This window comes from Anser brachyrhynchus (genome assembly GCF_964034855.1).
Source record: "Anser brachyrhynchus genome assembly, chromosome: 4".
In the NCBI taxonomy this organism is placed as follows: domain Eukaryota; kingdom Metazoa; phylum Chordata; class Aves; order Anseriformes; family Anatidae; genus Anser; species Anser brachyrhynchus.
The window spans coordinates 4413906-4429160 of record NC_137698.1 but is presented as its reverse complement, the minus strand read 5'-3'; the positions used below and the strand labels follow the sequence as shown (position 1 = coordinate 4429160).

Sequence of the window (15255 nt, the reverse complement as noted above, 5' to 3'; positions counted from 1 at the left end):
CGAAGTAAAAGATTTCCCAAGGACAATGCACTGCCTTTGAATGTCTTAGAACAGAACCGAGTCCCAGACGTGAACATTGGCTGAGAGAGTCACTTAGAGCTAAGGAACTACCCCCTCCCACAGTGGTACTGAAAGTCATAGTATGTAAGGTGCCTGAATATAGACCAAAGTACCTAATATCTCAATTTGTTGCTGAAATGGAGCCTTCCTCTGAACATCAACAGCCTACAAGGAGGGAATTTGGATACCACAGTTACAGTCCCGTACTTCCAAACACGTTTCATTTGTCAATCTCTATGAAAACCATAAAGTCAAATGTGAGGAAAAGATATGGCACACATCTGGAGTGAGAGAGTTGTAAGTATTTGGGGCAAACTACTTGATAAGAACATACTGTATTATAGGAAAAAAAAAAAAAGAAAAAAACGCCTGCCATGCTTAGAGATTTTTAAAGAGAACAGGACAAGTTAGTAGATGTAATGAAATCAAATTTTCTTATTTGTTGCTGCAAATATATTCCTACATATTACTATATCCTGAGTTCTAAGGGTTTTCTTTGTTTGTTTGCTTGTTTTTAAGTGATAAGACTATCCAGATTTTTATTTATCCAAATTGCTGTTGGAGTTTTCATGCTACAAATAGCAATACACTAGGAAATTTTCAGTGCAGAGTGCTGTAGCCTAGATCTCAGTTTTTCCCATTCCAAAGAAAAAGCAGATGCTGTGACCAGCAGTATCTATACATTCTGATTTTCCCTGAGGGTAGGGGGTTCACAGAATTTGCTGAAGTGATTTAATAACGATTCCATGGATAAGTTGAATTATACATCATTACTGTTCAACACAAATACCTATGGAGAGGTCAACTTGATTATCTAGCAGAACTAGCTAAAAATTTAAAACCAGGACTGGACCTTCCCAATTTAGGTGGCAAACCGTCCATGTGTTCCTTTCATTATATCATTGCAGCTTACAGTTTCTTTCACTACTTCAAAAAGCTGTTTTGATGTCATCCAGTCACCTGACTAATTTTTTCTTCCACTATATCATTATAGGATTTTATTTATTTATTTATTTATTTTACAGACAGCTGGCACGTCACTTAGAAATAAATCATATGAAATATGCAAAGCAGCAGCCTGTTCAATGAACAAAAGCAAACCCACAAAATACTGAAGTGCTAGTGCAAAACTTAGTCTTCACATCAAGCACAGGAAAATGTCAGGTGGTGGATTTATGGTAAAAAAAAAAACAACAATTCCTCATTCACATGGGAGCTATATCCTGGACAAGTCCTGCCACATTATTCACTGCCTGTGTCACAGCTGAAGTGGAGTCTATGAGCCCCACATAGACCTTTTTAGAATTTCGACAGCAATAATTATCTTTTTATACCTGCACCCAAGACCAGTCACAATCATACATACAGCATGGACAGAGGCCACTGCACTGTCTCCTTATTTGCTGTGGGGCAATTAAACAGCACTTGTTCCACCACCTTTTTGGTCTCTCTTACTTTGAGAGAGTTCGCTTTCAGAGCTTTGCTGCAGGCCACAGTAAATTCCCCGAAGGATGGAAGGTTTTAGAAACCCTTCCACAGTCAGGAAGGGATCCACCAAATAGTGATTGCCTGGTGATACAACCTATGCCCTGCTGAGAAACAAATTCCACATTCTTTGTAGATTTTTCTATTTATTCTAAACATTTTGTTAGTATTAACAGGATTTTCCCATCTGATTAAAAAACAAAAGCAAGCAAGCAACCAACCAACCAAAAAAAAAAAACAACAACAACAAAAAAACGGACAAAGTGCATCTCTACCACAACAGGCAACTATTACTTCAGGCAAAAGATGCTTACAATAGGCATTTTGCTCTTTCCCAAGTGCACTGCAATCATTACTGAGATCATTTGTATTTAAAAAGGGTTAAGCTCTAAATACATATAAGAGATGAATAGCACTGAAAATGCCAAGTAATTGAAATCATCAGTATGTTACAGTCAAATTCAAAAACTGCCTAATACACAGCTTTCCGTTTGTTACCCAAAAAGTATCCCTTCAAAACTATGACCAAGGCCAGATTAGCCTTTGGGTTTTTTAATGTAAAACCTAACTCCCACCCAGCTCTTTGCTGGTGAGTGCCATCCATCCTTGCTGATGCTCAGACGGTCCCAAAGTTTACTGCCAACAGCCCTTGCTGTTACTGTGTTAAACACAACTCGAAGGTAACTCGAGCAGGCTACCTACAGCCTCCCAGCTGAAGAGCTGGACCAAAGCTTTGGTGAGGTGCAGCTGAGCGTCTGCACTGCAGAGCCTTAACAATTCTCCCCAGCATGGAGGGGGCAGAACTTCTGACATGTTAGTGAGAAAAAGATGGCAATCCAAGCTGTGGAAAGTAACGGCTCAGTCTGTATTTGGATAGGCTTCTGCTTTATGAAGAATGCACGATCATTTCTTTTTGTGAGAAGAAAATTACTTCCACTAAAATTCTGCAAACAAGTCACTGTCAATCAAAAAAGCTTTTAATGAACGTGGAGAGAACAGATTGCATTCTTAAGCAGAATGTCCTGGGAGGGCTACGAAAGCCTATGAAGTTATTCTTCAAATGTGTTTCCATGTGGAAATAACCTGGCACCTAGCCCACAAAACAAACAGATACCTTGCAGTCTCACAGTAGAGCTATTTTGGGAACCACGATGAATTCTCAAAGCTTCACAATAACATAAGAAGTTTTCTCCAGAGACACTACTTTATACTGCATTTAACTGGAACTAGTTCTGGCCACTATCCACATCCTTTGTCTCTGTTCTTCCTCTCTAAGAAATGATTTACTTACAGTGACAGAACAGCATAGGCTAAATAAAATAAAATAAAAACAACAACAACAACACACAAAACAAAACTATGAGAAGAAGATGATGCATGTTAAACAACAAAATACAGTCTATATTTCAGGTCACTTTTTGGTCTGAAGACAAGAGACATTCCTAGCTGCCCTGTGACAGCTTCCACTTGCAGCCATGGATATATTCTTAACTTGGAGACTTACAAAGGTATCAGACTCATTCCTCTATGAAACTCAATTTAATCTTTGTGAAATACACAAATACATCAGATTCTCCAAGGTGCTGATTATGACTCCGGAAGTGGATTCTCCATTTCACAGAAGCAACACTACAGAGAAACACTGAACAATTCAAAATTAAAAAGTACGTTCAATATTTGCATTTTAATACTCAATTCTTAGAGCCTTTGTAACATGCTTCTTAACTCCCTTCCATACCCACTAGCAAAAGTAGGAGTTTCAATAAAAAGGCTAAGGAGCATATACATATTTTACGCTTTGACATACCTGTATCTAACAAAGAACACAACTGCATGGTCAAAATGTTTGGTAGAACCCATGTTTTACTCTCTTTCATCCCCCAGCCTGGAAATATATTACAGATGAACTGATAATCTCTTTATTATTATTATTATTATTATTATTTGTTCATCTGTTTACCCTTTAAATGCTTTTAAATGTGAGATACAAGTATCCTTCAGTCAAGAACAATAGAGGAAAAGATGGGCAATTTCTTACCTTAAAGAAAAATTCATACAGCTTTAGATGGCCTAACTTATCTGAGTGATTTTGGCAAGTTCCTTTTTGAATCTGCATTTTATTCTTATATTTTTATTTTATGCTATTTATTATTTGCAACTTAATTTCCCCTATAATGGCAACTTAGGCATTCATTAAAAAAAACTCACAAACATGGCTGGAAACAAGTACTCATCTCTCCAAATAGTTTTAAGAGAAAAACCTCTCAGGATAGCTCTGCGTAATGGACACCCGACTGTTTTCTAATCCTCTTACTATTGCTCAGCTTCATTTTCTAGAAAATTGTGGTGCCCTTCATTTATTTTGTGTTAACACTCTGATTGCTATTACTTTTCCTCCTATTTTATCAACTGCGGGCTTCTAGTTATCTCCTAGCCTAGCTGAAGTTAGGTATTGAGCTGAAAACATTATTAAGTTGCATTGCTGGAAGAAAAGAAGGCATGACAGCATGTCTAGAGTCAAAGCACTGTAGCTATAGAAAGGAAAAAAAAAATCAGAACAGATTACAGCTCCATGTAAAGGCAGACTGCAGCATTCAATACCATGCTCCAATAAAGGAAAGATGTTTGCAACATTAGACTTCACTTAGTAATGTGAATTAAAAGCTTTCCTGGTTTGCAAGCAATTATCCAAAGGTTATAAAAAGTCCAGCTCCAATTATCGTTTTTATTTATACTCCATAGCAGGATTCATGTACCAAGTTCTCAGATTTTATTACCCTACCTGTCAAGAAGTAAAGAAACAGTTATTTCAACCAAACTGTTCAGCTAACAAGCTCTAGTCTGTATGTTCAGTAACTGTTCACTCAATGCATGAAAACTATAGCTTACCATACACAGAGGGTAGCACCCCCTATAACTTATCTTCACAGCTTTTTCTGAATAGTTCATTGTAGTTACTGCATTTTCAGTTATGTAATGAGCTAACATAGCTATCCCCCTGCTCCAGGAACATGTTCTTACTGTATTGATAACTGTTTAATACATAAACAGAAAACGATTGGATTACATAGGTGACGGACAATACCATGCTTCATTTAAAGATCTTTAGGAAAAAAGAGATCCCTACTGAGATCACACCAGCTTGTCTGAGGCTGAACTCACATTTGGCATACCACATTTCCATGACCTTTATGTGGTACGCTAGTAACGATTGATTACCTGCTCCTTAAACTATTTTAACGGTATATTTTCACAGTTTTCCTTCTACATGTATGGGAATCCTCTTTCACTTCTTACTACTGACAGGAGAATTTACCTTAATCCATATATGTACATAGAGCTTGATGCAAGGTTCACCATTTGGTTATAGCACACCATCACAGTTCAATTACATAATTTACATCACATAGCATTAATGCCCTGTGCTTTGCAATACATCTTATGCCATCTGTTTGAAAAGTTTTGAGAGCTCGGAGATTAGTCAGACAAACATTCATCCTTAATCAGTCTGCATATTGTGACAGTTAACTTGACATTATGCCACAAAGGAAAGCAAGCTTTGAAGTAAAATTTATTTATATAATAAAGAAAACACACCTCGTGGATTATCTATAGGGACAGGTGAACAAACTAGACAAAACCAAAAGCTAATTTATAATTCTCAAGAGACCTTTCACAGTTCAAGCCTTTTGAAGGAAGGGATATAAAAAATTGCATAAATGCTACTCAGCCTGGCTTAAACTGCCCATATGTAGAGAACTAGGTAAAATGGTAAAACATCCAATAATATTTTAATTCTAGCTCTGCAGCTTTTGTTTATTCATAACTTGGAGAGAATATCTGAAGCAATGTTGTTTCAGGTAAAGGCTCACAAGAAAACCCAGGTTTCATCAAGTAACGCAAAAATAACTAAGCTACTCCTATAAAATAATCTCTAGAAAAAAAAATAAAAAAAATCTTGCATTACTTTCTGAAACGTTAATAATGTCTGAATGCTTCAAACTGGTTAAAAACAGAGCCTGGACTCAAGATGAACACCACATGAAGCAGAGGTTTTTTGAGCATGGCCAAGAGGCGAGCAGACCAAGCTGTAAATATGGGACGTGGCACCATTCACACAGCTCAAGCCTGAGAAAAGGCATCCCGCACCCTCACAGTGGATGGCCCCCTGCTGAAAGAACTTCAAATATTTTTATTCTTACTTAAAACAGCAGCCGCCCTGTGCTGCACGCAGCTGGGTCCGGCTGGTGCCAGCAGCCTGCCTCAGGGGACGGCTGGGCCCAGCTGCCAAGATGGCGGCGCCTCTTAAATGTTCGTCACCTTAGTTACCAGTTTGGGTATCGGGAGACAATTTCTTACGTGAACTGGCAATACGTTAAATACGCTGAGTGTTTTGCCCACAACAGTACCTGATGAGTGATTTTTCTACCTTCATGTCAGCCCGCTGTTTCTCTCACTCTTGTTCTTCCCACTGTCCTCCATCCCACAGGGGCTGTGAGGCGGGTGAGGAGCTGGCTGGTTGGGCCGGTGGCAACCCACCATAGATCACCACCCAGCTGCAACCAAGGCCTAGCAAAATTCAAAGCATTTCTCTGCACAAGTCCACCCAGCCCTCAGGGTGGTTTTTTCTAGAACACAACCACTTGTTCACAAAGTCTGACGACTTTAATCAGAAATTCTCTCTCATTTCACATTACACAACATGTAGGAAAAATAACTTATTTTTGAGTTTTAGTGTCACCTCCTTTCTAGGTGTTCTTACACTTTACATATGACATTCCTTGCTATTCCCATTATTGAATTCTGTACAGGAGTTCACCGTAACAGCAGTAATACCTCACAGGACAGACCTATTTCTGGACACTGGGTTGCTGTTGACATGTGAACTTCCTAAATCGATATTATGTTGTTCTAAGTAAATAAGAAGTGCCATTCTTAAAGCAGTAAATGAAGTTTATTTGAAACAATGAGCAAACAACATCCGCAGAGGGACAGATGATCTATCGATTTTCCAAAGATCTCCTCAATGCAGTTCTACAACATCAGTCTACAGCAGAGCATAATGCAAGGGTCTCTGTTGCCTCAGACAGTGATTTATAGTCCTTCATCAAAATCACGTGCTTCCTGAAAAACTTCCTGGATTTACAGGGTGCTGCTTTTGTTTAAGCAGACACCCTGTCGCTACACTGCTTAGAGCTGATGCTTACTTTGCAAGATACAAGTAACGGAGTATGTCTGTCTGTTCACAGAGAGAAAAGGCTATTTGGTAGCTACAGTGAAATGTGGTGGCTTAACGCAGGGGAAGACCATGGGAAATAAAAGGGGCATTTTGATGCCCACAATTTTAAGAGATCTAGCTGCTGAAATGTATTGGCTTTTGCCATCACTGTTCTCCCAAAATACACTGTCAAAGCCTATATACCCAAAGGTAATAGTTTAAAAAACATGTGTAACTACCTGCTGTGCTCTAATCTAGTGAAATGTTTTCTAATATTCAAGAAAGTAGGCTTGAATCTAATTAAATTAGCTTTGGCATGCCAGAAGAGGTATCCTTTTCCATTTCTCTTTCTTTGAGAATAATAATTAAGCATTTTTTAGCATGAGAGTAGCTTTGATCCCAAATTTACACCATCCATCATCACTGCCACTTGAAAGCACTTCTGTCATTTCCACTTCTTTGTTTAACAAACTTGGAACACATACTAATCTCACTCAGATCACTTCACCTGTTCGTAAGAAATTTAATACATACAAGAGGAGAGAGAGATAAAGTGACATGATGCATCAAGCTCTTCATGCCAACGCTGTTTTTCATAGAAATCACTATCTGGCAAATGAACAAGTCAGATTACTGAACGAAGTGTGGCCACCAGTATTTTGTCTACAGGGTATTATGTAACAGCTGCTTTACTGACAATAGTTTCCCTTTCTAGGGAAGGTAGGCAGCCAGTTGAAAGCAGTTTCAGTTTTAACTCGGAGAATCCTTCTCCTTGAAGATCTTCAAAAGCTGCCGGGACATGGTCTTGGGCAGCCTGCTCTGGGTGGCCCTGCTTGAGCACAGGGTTGGATCAGATGACCTCCAGAAGTCCGTTCCAACCTCAACCTGCCTGTGATTCTGTGCATCTTGTTTCCAGGCTGGGAAAGGTAAACCAACTTACTGGATAGACAACATTGAGCTCATTCTATAAACTCAGTGTTAGCACAAGGTGTCCAAATGAAATATTTTCATGTCTAGACAGAGGGATGCACTATTTTGGTGCTGTATATATACCCATTAAATAATGGAACAAATTTTATAATGCAAAGCTAGTGCATTACAATCATCTCATGAAGTCAATCTTGCTAGTCTTTGGTAAACATACTACTCCAGCCACATTTCAATATCACGCTTTTATATTACATCATGTGTACAGCGTGTGAGAATTTCAACAAGTTGCACATGAAACTGGCAAAAGTACTAAGTACAGCAGGAGTTGTTTTGGAAGCAAAACCAGTGCCCAACCAATTCAATTCATCTCAGTGTAGGAGAAATATTTTCTCCTCAATTCCAAATAAGCTGTATTCGATTTCACAGCCTACCAGGGACTTTAAGAAAACACACAGATCTATTGATCCACTTGGCTTGCCTATCACAGGGCACTCAAACTTATATTTCAGAATAGGCATATTGTTCAGTATTCAAAGCCAAGGCACTGGGAGCCAAGCCACCTGGCTACTTTCACAGAAAAAAAATATATATATATATATGTATATATATATCTATATAAAATGGATTAATTGATTAAGGATAGGTTGGGACTGTTCCTTGCTTGGGTGCTTACCAGAATAGGGCTTTTGCACTTCTGCAGTGCAAAAGTAGTACAAACAGTAGTAACTAGGCACAATCACAATTTCGATATTCCTCCAAGGCCAAGCCTGTAATGGCTAATGCCTAGTACTTAAACCATTACAAAGGTGAGAGGATTAGGAAAGAAATCCCTCTGGAGAATGGCTGACTTGCCTTTACCTTTGAGGGAAACTGAAATGCTAACAGAGTCCTACACCTTTCTTCACTATGGCACTTGCCTGCTTCCTATTAGGTGTTACACTCTCCTGAAGTGCCACACCACAGCACCTCCTCCTCCTGTGGGCCTGTATTTTACATTTTCAGCTTTTGCAAAATGCTTTAAGAACCATGGATATGCACATTAGTGTTATAACTAGGAATAATAAGCATATGGTATAGGTTTAGATGGAGACACAGGTACCAATCCTCCAAAAACTGTACCACTATTCAGGTGACAGGCTTCTACAGTAGAGACAAGATTCAGAGACTTTTAAGACTTGCTGTGGTCAAATCTGGCCCATTCCATGGATCCTGATCTATCAAAATGGAAAATAAAGCAACCTAAATAAAACAGTTTGGTTTAAACCACCACCGAACAAATCAGATACTGAAAAAATCATCAGGAAAAAATCCTGCTGGGTCCAGAGAACATGGAGCAGGCCTTGTAGTGATGGGCTGCTCCTGCCCTCCACCTACTCATTCCTACAAACATTTCACCACAGGCTCCTTAGGCTTATGTTGAACATGGGTTGAGAAGACAAGGAACTGGACCTGAGACTTTACCCCAGCTGCCACCTCCTCTGAGGAAAGAGAGGGAATCTGGCTTCTGACTGCCCGTTATTATGTCAGTCAGTCAGATGTGGGCCTTTCACCATCTCCAGAGTTGATGCCACCACGGGCTGGATAAATTATGTCAGAAAGAGAGAGGCAGCCTGTAAGAACCTGCTGTGAGTTATTTCATCAGGAGGCTGAGAGTTGTATTGATGCTGGAAAGGTAAGAATGGCCTAAATTGCTGACACATCCAGATCTGTAGTGGAACAGTATCTGAAGGATGAACGAGACTTTTCCAAACTCCTTTTCCAAGTCACCATGCAATTAGTATCTTCTCCTAAGGACATTTTCTGGCCCAAATCTTCTTTACTTTTGTCTGTGAACACCTAAGACTAACTCTGACTCTCCTATCATCATGTGAGAATACACCTTTTGTTGCCGCCTTCACACCAACAAGAGAAATATTATACTCATTGTGATCCCTAGCTTGCTTTCTCCTCCAATTAACATTAGATGCTTCAGCTGACAAAGCAGTGAGATGCCGGCTTTTTTTCTGCTACCACCAAGCTCTATTTTCAGATCTCACACAATCAGCCTCAAATTGTAAGAAGTTATTTCTATCTCTCATTCTTGATCTAAAACAGATGGAAGTGGAATTCCAGATTTTGACTTGTGGAAGTGAAGAATAATTTATAATCATAAAGCTCGAGGGCCAGATTACATGCAAGAAACCAACTGTAGGAAGTCCTCTGAGGGCAGGAGATAGAGGGAAGGCACAGACAGTAGAAGAAGCCAGATACAGTAGTCCATGGGATTATGAAGTTTTCTTCACTCTGTTTCAAAGCAATTACAGTGACATCTTTTAATACATGTTTAAACTTAAATACTAAGATAAGTTTCCTGTTTTTGTAGTGTCCATGTCTTTATATTGAATTATGTATCAAAGAATGACATGGAAATATATAAATGGGTAACCTAAGAAATGTACCTAAATAGCAGAGTCCAAAGTACGGCCTTCTTAAATATTCTTCTACTGTCCCCTTGAGCAATAAAATAACTACCATATTTAGCACTCTTGTTAGGCAACCATACAGCAGAATCTTACCCGTATCACTCAAAGTCTAACATTGAGAGGTAATCTTCAGTTGTAAAGGGCAATTCTTTTCAGTTGTCTAAGGACAATGACCTTATCCTCAATTAACTTGCTAGTTAAACTCCTATTTCAGCTGGAAACTAGACTAATATAACAGCTTACGACATCGCAACAGACCAAAAAATGCCAACCAACAGTAAAACATTCTCTACATTGCCCATAGCAATAGAGTTGTTACCAACCCAACACCACAACAATACCTATATTTCAACCCTTAGCACCAGGCTGGGTGGTGGATATTTCAGAATACAACTATTCAAGAAAAAAAAAAAAGCAAGAAAGAGAAACGTTAGGAATAAAAGACCACCTGGCCCATAGTATCTCTTTACTTTAGAATGGAGCTAATCCAGCCATCCTGTTTTCTCATAATACCCCTCAAAACCACCTTTCTCCATAAAGGAAACTAGGTGTCTCTTGAATTCATTTATGCTTTTAGCTTTAAAATAGCTTCCCCATAACTTATTCCATATGTTTACTAACCTTCAAGAAACACTCCATAACCTGCACAGAAATGGACAAAAGTTTCCCATCAAGCTGACATCCAGTTGTCTCTGGAAGGCTCTTCCTGGGCCTTCTCTGCAAGCACACTGAGCTACTGATGGAGATTTTTTTTCTCTCCTAAGTGAGGAACTCATAACCAGCAGCTCTTTGTGTCTCACCTTATAAAAACATGGTGTCCCAGCTACACTGAAGTGGTAAGAAAAATTTTCAATAAGCGATATGAAACATCTCTTTTTACCTTTAAAATATCTATCATTTTCTTCAACAATTAAATTCTTTAGAAATACTATTATCCAAACCTAAAAGTCCAATAATACAATTTCAGGAGCTCAAGTCTCACATTGAAGAACAGCATAAACAGGACACATACTAGCTCTTGAAACAAAGTTTGTCAGATCTACTTTTGCATGACTATTATATACCAGTACAAGGAAATTCATTAAAAATAAGCCATTTAAGGTAGTAGCATTAAACTCTGCCACAAGAAAAACAAGTACAGGTCCTGCACTTATCCCGATACCTTGGCATTCTGAAGAACCATGGAAGATGAACACTGATCTCTTGCCTAACCTACCTGCAAGGTGTCCTGTGAAGGACAAAAGGACAATGTACCTTTCCAGTCAAAGAAATGCTAATTTTGGATTCACAGAGAAAATCTGCAGCACCTCAAAGAGCCATTCTTTCATTATATATTTCCTGGTATGGGTTAAGTTGATTATCTTATTTTCACTGAGAAGATGTCTAGACAATACACATCGTGCTAACAGCAAGAAACAGTAGATGCCTCTGTTTGAATGTGACTGCCAATTTTGTGACACTCCAGAGTGCTCTTCCATGTTAGAGCCATGGTACATAGTCATGAAGAGTGATGGCTCTGCTATCATCAGCTATTACACCAACAGCATATATGACAAGCCTGTACAAAGACTCCAGCCACTCTGAGTATAGGTAGTATAAATTTGGTATCTTTACAGCTCATCCATCCATACAGGGACCCTTATAACCACAAAGAAATAGAAAACCTAAGTTAAACCAAAAGTTGTTTTCTTTGTTTTCCACACATATTTCGAAGCAGAAATAGAGGGAACCCACAGTATTATTTAATCACTATTACACTCTCTTGTAGATAACTATGATAGAAGTTAGCTAATTTTCCACTTAAGTGTCACAGATTAAATTCCATTGGACAAAGGAGGAAACTGGACCTAAGAAAGTATTTAATCTTATGCCTTTGAGAAAAGAAAGTGAATACACACACACACACACACCAATCAGGTGCATGAAACATTCCTGTAGATGATGACTGAGAAACAGTTCCCCTTCTGTTCTGCCACAATACACGATATTTTCTTTAAACACATCCCATTAAATACTGTGCTGAAAAATCCTTCAGTTACCGAAAGGGTTTCTAAGGATCTCAGAGCACTGGAATTTCAAACCCCACAGGAGAATTTGGTTAGAAAGACAGATGTGGTCATATTCATGAAAGCTTGTTTTCCATATTCTTAATCACCTCCAGACATTGTAGAAGTTATATTGTGCAAGAGAGGTACAGTAACATATGCTTTGTTTGCTGTCTACAGTGTGTGTTACATTCCAAGTAAGGATTAAATTTCTGTTTAGGAACCAAACACAAACCTCATACTTTATCAATAGCTGGAGTGTCCCAGGGCTGATAACATGACTGAATGTACTTGAGAATTAATAATTCTTTTGTAGAGAGAAAAAAATAATTTAGAAACCACATATTCTATTTTACAGCCTTTTGAGTATGTTCCAGTAAAGATATCTGATTCCAGGATCAATATCAACAGAAGTTCTCCTCAAAGGTAATAATCATAAGGAGTTAACTCCTGCTACACTCTTCATGTGAAACACAAAACCAGGCTTCTCTTTTCTGATGTTCAGTTTCTGCTAGTGAAGAGATTAAAAAGGAAAAAAACATGCAAAGCCTCCTACCAAAATGTTTTCCTAATAAAAAAACTATGCTAGCACATAACATAAATAATACTTAATTATTTCCTTTCTCTCATATTTTGAGGCAATTGTTGCCAACTGAATGAACACATGGATAAAACTTACTGTCAAAAAATAAATGAAGTCTAGTATTTATGAATGTTTTTATGGGTAAAGAAATGATTAGCAGGTGAAGATAAGTAGAAACTGCCTCATTAAGCTGTCACATTACATTTTATAATTGTCTTTCAGCTTCTAATGAGATGAGAACACTAAATGTTTACTAAATTACCATGAAAAACAGAAAGTGTTCAAAGCATTTCCATTAGCAAATGAAAATTCAATCCTCCAACACAGAGCAAAAAAAAAAAAAAAGCAAAACCCATCTGTATGTCTTTCCTCACTTTTTAAAATTTATTTTTTAAAACGTAAATAAAGAATAATCAGAAATACCACGCCACACTCACATGGTACAGCTGTTGACAGCTTAATTCAACAAAAAGAAATATCAAATGTTGATTATATCAAGAAGTTACTTCTCTGCAAAATAAAGATAACCAAAGAAAAACTGATATATTTCAAAAAAAGAATTGCCAATTGGAAATGTGTTGTTGGTGATCTTCCCTAATTTACAAAACTAGCCACTACTTAGCCTTTATATTATTTTATATCACAAGTCTGTTTCCGCAAAATTTTAAGTCAATACCTTTCACCATGCAAATAATATTTCTAAGGAGAAAGCATGAGAAAGACTATAACTGCTTCACAATGCAATATCTTTAATGAAAACAGATTTTCAGCTTGCATTCATAATCCTCTTTGTTTCTTATGTCATTTCATTAACCAAGAAATCATAGGTCAGACACTGAAACTGCAAGCAAAAGAAGGCTGAAGCAAACACAGGCTTTTGCAGCTTTAAAGTACTTCTCTCTGTTGACTTGTTTTCCCACATTATTGTTCCATAAACCCTTTCTTTCATTTTAATACCTGATTAGGAATTCAGACAGCTTTTCTGTTATAGCTTGTTTCACTTTATTTTCATGGAAAATTCAGTATAGCTTTGATTTATACTCCATTCTGCATACAAATTTGAAGGGACGGGACAATCTAGATGCAGTACATGACAGTTTTTGTGCTGTTTTTCCACATGGGTGTTAACTTCATTTTTAAATTTTCATGCTTCCAGTTAAAGGTTAATTAGATCATGAAATTATAATTCAATAGTGATTCAATTTAAAGTAAGATTTTAAAGAGACTAAACTGACATAGATTAAGCAGATGCAATGAATATGCTATGAATTCAATTTCAGAAGATGGACGTAGTATTCCTCTGGCAAGAAGAGATCTCTTAATCCAAGGATATTTATTCCAGTCCTTACATGTATTTTTACTTGATCATTGAGGACTGTCATTCAACATCAGTCTTTAAATACAGGATTCACAGATTTATTGGATGTGTTGCTTCAGTATCTGAACACGTCACAGCACTGGGTTACGAGTGTTATATCTTCAAAACTAAGATAAGGAACAAATTGCCAGTTCCCAATTCTTTTCCACCAGCTTTATCACAGTGTAGATTACAGAAAAGTGCCTCTAAGCTCGTCATGTCTGACCCACCCCCCCCAAAAACAAACAAACAAACAAAAAAAAACATAACAAAAACTGTAAAGCATGCATTAGCAGAACTTTGTTCCACATTTCTTGGTCTTAATCTCCCATTGCCCTTTACTTCCTTGTGCTTTTCCCAAACATAATTCCACTAACCCGTCTCTTCAGATGGAAAAGGTGGTTTAGTGATTACTGCAATTTCTTTTTATACTGTTTATCCACTGCAAAGTGAATGTAGTGAAAAAGTCTGTGGCCCATACCAAATGAGATCATCTTTCATCTGGGTTCTGGAAATAATCAACCTGCTGCTGCCTAAAAAGCCAGAAGTTACATTACACAAATTATTGGACACTGCACAATTCAATGATTGTAGCAAAGCACAGAGCTTCAGACATGACTGCCATCAAGTAGCAATGTGCTATTTATTTTTTCCTTTTTAAACAAGGTGTTAATTTCTCAGAAATTTTCCATGGTCATGATGAAGAGAACCAAGTCAGCCGGCAAATCGATTTCTACCAGGCTCCAAGACAGTTTGGCCTCAACAGTTATCTGTTGACACTTGCTGATCTAAGGACTTTGTCAAAAGAGATTGCTCCCCAGGTAAACACTTCAAAGGGCTAGGTAAAAGGAAAAATGCAGACGATGAAGTTCCTTCTTATTACAGCTCATTAAATTCTGGATTGGGTCTAGACAGCTTGGCAAGCAGTAAGATGAAGACAGAACAAAGAAAATGTAAGACTCATCTTCTGCAAAACATGGATAATACTGCCTCTTCTCCCTTTTGTGGACCAGCACAGGATAGGGGCTGCAAAGACAAACCCTCCTACCTAGCCACCCTGTTCATCACTATCCTCTCTCTTCACAAGGAAAGACTAAGCATGATGGTGAAGGCTA

The 15255-nt window shown here is 38.0% G+C and overlaps 1 protein-coding gene across 1 annotated transcript in view; it reads right to left on the bottom strand.

Moving 5' to 3' along the window:
• Window positions 1–15255, bottom strand: part of COL25A1 (collagen type XXV alpha 1 chain) — a 306551-nt gene that overhangs the window by 177712 nt on the left and 113584 nt on the right. The gene's annotated exons all lie outside the window — the stretch shown is intronic.